General features: G+C 40.7%; 1 long non-coding RNA gene across 1 annotated transcript; it reads left to right on the plus strand.

Moving 5' to 3' along the window:
• The first annotated feature begins 851 nt into the window (after positions 1–851).
• LOC125549506 (uncharacterized) lies at positions 852–6,237 on the plus strand. Its single transcript, XR_015600042.1, has 4 exons — positions 852–1,248; positions 1,416–1,510; positions 4,150–4,226; positions 5,445–6,237. It is a non-coding gene; the product is annotated as an uncharacterized LOC125549506 (long non-coding RNA).
• Positions 6,238–6,597: the final 360 nt, after the last annotated feature.

Raw genomic sequence — 6,597 nt, forward strand, 5'->3', positions numbered from 1 at the left:
CACACAAGTGACTAGCGAGTGTCAGTTTCTCCAACTTTAGTTGAACCGAGTGTGGCTACGCCCGGTCCTTGAGAAGATTAAAACAGCACTAACTTGACAAACTATTGTTGTGGTTTTCATGCGTAGGTAAGAACGGTTCTTGCTCAACCCATAGCAGCCACGTAAAACTTGCAACAACAAAGTAGAGGACATCTAACTTGTTTTTGCAGGGCATGTTGTGATGTGATATGGTTAAGACATGATGCTATATTTTGTTGTATGAGATGATCATGTTTTGTAACCGAGTTATCGGCAACTGGCAGGAGCAATATGGTTATCGCTTTATTGTACGCAATGCAATCGCCATGTAATTGCTTTACTTTATCACTAAGCGGTACCGATAGTCGTAGAAGCAATAGTTGGTGAGACGACAACGATGCTACGATGGTGATCAAGGTGTTGCGCCGGTGACGATGGTGATCATGACGGTGCTTCGGAGATGGAGATCACAAGCGCAAGATCACTACACCACAACACCGAATTGCGGGCAACTGCCGGGAGAAATATAAGAATGAGGGCAAACCATCTGCCAGGGATCTTGTTACTGCCGGTAGAAGTACATAACGGCGGAGAAACTGCCGGTAGAAGTTAATCAGCAAGGGCATGCACACTGCCAGTAATAATGTCCACATCTTAGGTCATGAAAACTGCTGGGAGAACTGAACTACGGCCCACTATCTGTCGGGTCTGCCTGTGGCGCGAGCCCAAAATAATATTTGGCCCAAACGGGCGCTGGCGCGGGAGAGCGCGTGACATTTCCACTCAAAAGAATTACAACCACCGCTCAAAAAAAGAGAAGAATTAGAGCCACCACATGACCTGTTCTCCCCCAAATCGGTCCCTCCCTAGACATCCTCCTCGACCGCCGCCGCCGCCCCCTCTGCCGTTGACCACGCCCTCCACCTCGCCCCCTTTGGTTGACCTGGGTGACCCCATCGGGATCTATGGCGGTGGTGCTTGGATCTCGGTGTCACCTCCCACGATACGCCTCTGGTTTGCGAGGTCGTCGTTGCCTCCCTCCCTTCGACACGACCACCAGAACTGGTCGACGATGTCGGTCGCCTCCATCTCTTCTTTACAATCCATCACTTCGACGAGCATAGGCCCCCACCACGGCTTCCTCCCCGCCAACGGCAAGCGTGGTGTCCCATCTCTACTGTGTTGGTACAATACTTTCGTCAGATCCGTCTTGGTGGAAACCCGATGCAGGTGAGATCTTCCTTACCAAGGTTGTTAATCTTTTCTTCTCTGTTCAATGTGAACTCATGGTACTCGTTGTCCAGTTCTCCTTACGAAGGCAGATTTTTCCCTTCCAGCGAGTTACTACTGAGCGTGTTCCTTATTGTTTTTTTCCTTTTCCTGCCAAATTGATGTAGGTGCTATTAGTGAAAGGATTGGAGACTGGTTCTAGCAGTGGTTGGTTTGTTTGAGGAATTCCTGGTGCTCGTGATTAGTAAAGGGTTTCAGCCAGGTTAGTGTATATTTCATTTTGTTATCTTAATATGCAAGTATATGTGCCTACTTCATTTGCTTATATCCATTCTTCTTAGTACATGGATCGGTCTTTATTTATTCAGGTTCAGACATTGCGCAACTGAAGACTGTGTATACTAGTCAAAGGCACGATCTATGCACGTGTTCTTAACTCACTCATCCGTTTATTTGAGAAATATTTATTTTCAGATGGTAGTAGTATGTATGCTGTTGAGTGTTAAATCCCGTCCTAAGGATTGGCAAGTTGCTGCTTCAAAAATTGGTAGATACAAACGATTAGTGCTCTGTACAAGCTAGTTGTTTATAGAAGGAAGGTTACTCTAGTCATCGTTGTTTCCCGATCATAGCCACAAAAGATATTGAATAGCAGAGTTTCACCAGTGGGCCCATTTGGAACCGTCAGGATTCCAGAAAGGTCCTGGAGTTGTTTTGGCGCTTGCCCGTACATAGGGAATCTAAGAAATGTCAACCATTAGATCGCTTGGGCAAGGTACTGATGAATGGTGGATATTCATTTTATGGAACAAATCGATGACTTGTATTTTCTCTGGAGTCTGGGCGGACTGCTAATCCAAATTCAAAAAATTATGTACTATAGTAGTAGGGGATTGTAGCGCTCTATAAAGTTTTTGGTTCCACCATCTGGAAGAGCTAAATTTATAGACATGAGTGTGGATTTGATATTAAAAATTTCTCTACAAAAGTAGCTACTTTTCCTGCCCTGATTTACCATCTAGCTAATTGTTTCATAGGAGTTCAATACTGAGGTAACATTTTTTTTCTCTCAAACTTGTGCTTGAATGTACCAATGAAGATGCTCTTCACAACTCTAATTCTTGGTGCCAATGGGTATTCTTCCATTTACTATGATTAAGTGCTCTTTGTGCTAATTCTGGATGTTAAAAGAAAACAAACTTTGACTAATGAACATGTAGTTGGAATGAACAAGTACCCTTGTTTATCTCCATTGATCGGTTGATGTCAGATCATTTAGTTCACTCGCTATCACGCACATATACTTGTACATGTAAGAAAACCAATCAGATAGAGAATCTCTTTCTGTCTCTTCTCTGTTTGCTACAAACATAGACTGAAAGTGGAGTACTTCTTCTAGAGTTTAAAGATTCGAACTTGCAAAAGTGTTAGTTCTCTGATATGAAGTTTATTATTTATGTACTGTGAAAGTTGTTGTCTGAATGTGATATACCCATATATTACATAAAGAACAAGTTCACATTGGTACCAAAAATTATGCTTAAACTTTCATGCCATCTAATAGATAGTATTTTGTGTATACTTTTCAACTTCACAAGCATTGCAGTAACTACATTGTCACAGGAAATTAGATATTTTGAGAAGCTTCTACAAGATCTTGATATCATTTGTGTTCTATCCCTTGATCCTGTGCTTGAGAAGGTGCTTCCCTAAATTGCACAACTCCGAAAACTTGTACGTGATTTGATTTTCTTCTGGTGGTCACACTTACATCCTTCAAGGATCATCCTTATCAGTTATTACAGTAAATTGCTATTTGCACTATTAGGAGTATCTCCTGGAAAAAAATCTTCTATAGACAAACGTGACTAATGTATGTGTGTTGTGTTAGATATAGATTTGGTTATGAGTTACTGCTTTTTGTGGTCATGGGGAAATTAATCATTCCAGGATCTCAACATTGTAGTATTTTGCACAAATTTGTGAAGTTCAACGCCTTAGTGTCATGGCTCGGGACTAAATGTTCTTGAGTTATCACATCAAAACTTGAGATGTGAAAATCAAACTACTTTTGCTTACTTGATTCTTTTGAGCGTGCATATGAAACAATGGTTATCTATGTCGCTTTCCTATGCTATCAGCTACTGTGATCTATCTTTCATACTTATATACACATTATGCTTGGACATGTGTTGTTTGTGTGAAAGGAAACATCTAGTATTTTGTAATGCTTGAACTTAGGGTAGTCACTCCTTAAATATTTCTCCATTTAATCGAGTAAGAACACTTCTTCAGAACATTTTATCATTTTCATCTTTAGACATCTTGATAGGAAGCACCAGGGAATGTTTGCAGTTTCGATTTATATTGTACGTAAAGGACTGTAGATATGCTCTCTGCCAGTGAAAACTTCTAAATGATCTATGCACTATGGCAGTGCCGCAGTGGATACTTCTAAATGACTGCACACATGTTTTTATTAAGTCTTATCAGTATAGGGAGTTCAATAATCTTTTGGTGATAAACAAGCGGATGCCACAACTGAATACTAAATCATTAATACGCTGTAGGAGTTTTACAAGCAAGCTTTGGGTAAAAAGATTTTTGTATTGTGCTGTTTATTCCCATTGGTCGATCGATGTGAGATCATCTAGTTCAACTGTCATCATGCACATATACTGTTACATGGAAGAAAAATAACTAGCTAGAGAACTTATTTATGTCTCCTTTCATTTTGCTGCTAAGATAGACTGAAAGTGGAGTACTCTTCTATAGTTTAATTGTTAGTACATGCTAATTTTATAAGGTTGGGGTCTTCAATCTAGTTTTTACTCAATAAGTTACTGTTTCTTAAGAATAACATGAAGCATGGATTCTTATATGTTCCATGTATTATGTCAGGGCAAGTAATTATCAGCCAAGCAAAGGCTACAAGATGCTAGGAGGAGAAGTTTGAATGGAGGCAGAGAGTACACTAGGTAAGTCATATATCCAACCTGAACTTGTTTACTCATTTTTTATTTTTGCTCTAGTCTGAGTCCAAAAAGATGGTTTGACAAATGGGGGTGACATTCTGTACACATGCGCGCATCTACCATTCATGCTTGTGAAGCACTTTTAAAAATAAAATGAATATGGCCAAATTTGGGTTCCAAGTTTTGCCATGCTGTCATGACTTCGTATTAGTTTGCCCCCTTCAACATGTAAAACTATGAACCTGACCATATTTTATTTGGAACATTTAGATGATGTGTCAGAATGAAAACAAAAGGCAACGATGAGAAGGAAAACAAATGGCAATCTACTTACATCTGATGTGTAAATTCTAATGTGCCAAAAATTTCTCTTTTCATGAAATAGAATGGAAAAAGGAAGAGAATACAATGTTGAAGCACAAGAGTGAGAGGCTAGCGGAAGTTAAAGCAATAAACTATAAGCATTTTGAATGATTAGGGCCTCGTGTTGTTGGGAACATTACAACCATGGGGAAAGCTAATTTTGGTTGCTAGTTTAGCATAGAACACTATATGCTCATTTTGGTCGTGTCGCATCCAAAAACATATGTAATTTTCCTTTTGTTGCACAACACCCTTATATATGGGCGTTTCTAGGAACATATGTATTTGGTTGTTAATTTCATTTAATGAAGTTAAGTTTTACGATGAGGTCCATATGTGAATTATGAAATAGTGTCATTTGTCTTGATTGCCTGGAAAAATGAATGCATATTAAATTAGCGATTTGTTGCCCAGATCAATTTGCTTTTGCTAGTGAAATCAATGTGATGGCATATGAATTGCCGGGTAAACAAGCTTGCGCCGGCAGTTACATTGCCACTAAATGTAGTTTATATGCCATGGCAAATCTGCCGGCAGAAAATAAACTGCCGGCAAAAAAATGTGTGGGGGCAGTATAACTGCCGGGAGATGTTTATCTGCCAGGAGAAGTAATTCCCGGCAGCCGTTCTCGTGGCAGTTCTATCTGCCGGGAGAATTGCTCTCCCGGCAGTTTATCTGCCCTCTTAAGGGGTTTCTCCCGGCAGATTACATGCCATTGCATTGGTGTTGTGGTGTAGTGGATGATGATGACCATATCATATCACTTATATTGATTACATGTGATGTTTACCTTTTATGCATCTTATTTTGCTTAGATCGACGGTAGCATTATAAGATGATCTCTCACTAAATTTCAAGGTACAAGTGTTCTCCTTGAGTATGCACCATTGCGAAAGTTCGTCGTGCCGAGACACCATGTGATGATCAGGTGTGATAAGCTCTACGTTCACATACAACGGGTTGATACGTCTCCAATGTATCTATAATTTTTGATTGCTCCATGCTATATTATCTACTGTTTTGGACTATATTGGGCTTTATTTTCCACTTTTATATTATTTTTGGGACTAACCTATTAACCGGAGGCCCAGCCCAGAATTGCTGTTTTTTTTGCCTATTTCAGTGTGTCGAAGAAACGGAATATCAAACGGAGTGCAAATGGAATAAAATCTTCGGGAACGTGATTTTCTCACCGAACGTGATCCAGGAGACTTGGACCCTGCTCCAAGGAACAAAAGAGGTGGTCACGAGGGTGGGGCACCCCCTGCCTCGTGGGCCCCTCGTTGCTCCTCGGGCGTACTTCTTCCTCCTATATATACACACGTACCCCCAAACGATCAGGACATGAGCAAAAAACCTAATTCCACCACCGCAACTTTCTGTATCCACGAGATCCCATCTTGGGGCTTGTTCCGGAGCTCCGCCGGAAGAGGGCCGTCATCACGGAGGGCTTCTACATCATCCTAGCCCCTCCGATGAAGTGTGAGTAGTTTACCTCAGACCTTCGGGTCCATAGTTAGTAGCTGGATGGCTTCTTCTCTCTCTTTGAATCTCAATACAAAGTTATCCCCCTCTCTTGTGGAGATCTATTTGATGTAATCTTCTTTTTGCGGTGTGTTTGTTGAGACCGATGAATTGTGGGTTTATGATCAAGTCTATCTATGAATAATATTTGAATCTTCTCTGAATTCTTTTATGTATGATTGGTTATCTTTGCAAGTCTCTTCGAATTATCCGGTTGGTTTGGCCAACTAGATTGGTAGTTCTTGCCATGGGAGAAGTGGTTAGATTTCAGTTCGATCTTGCGGTGTCCTTACCCAGTGACAGAAGGGGCAGCAAGGCACGTATTGTATCGTTGCCATCGAGGATAACAAGACGGGGTTTACTTCATATTGCATGAATTTATCTCTCTACATCATGTCATCTTGCTTAAGGCGTTACTCTGTTTTTAACTTAATACTCTAGATCCATGCTGGATAGCGGTCGATGAGTGGAGTAATAGTAGTAGATG

This window comes from Triticum urartu, chromosome 3A, assembly GCF_056163025.1.
Source record: "Triticum urartu cultivar PI428250 chromosome 3A, HENAU_Tu73, whole genome shotgun sequence".
Taxonomy (NCBI): domain Eukaryota; kingdom Viridiplantae; phylum Streptophyta; class Magnoliopsida; order Poales; family Poaceae; genus Triticum; species Triticum urartu.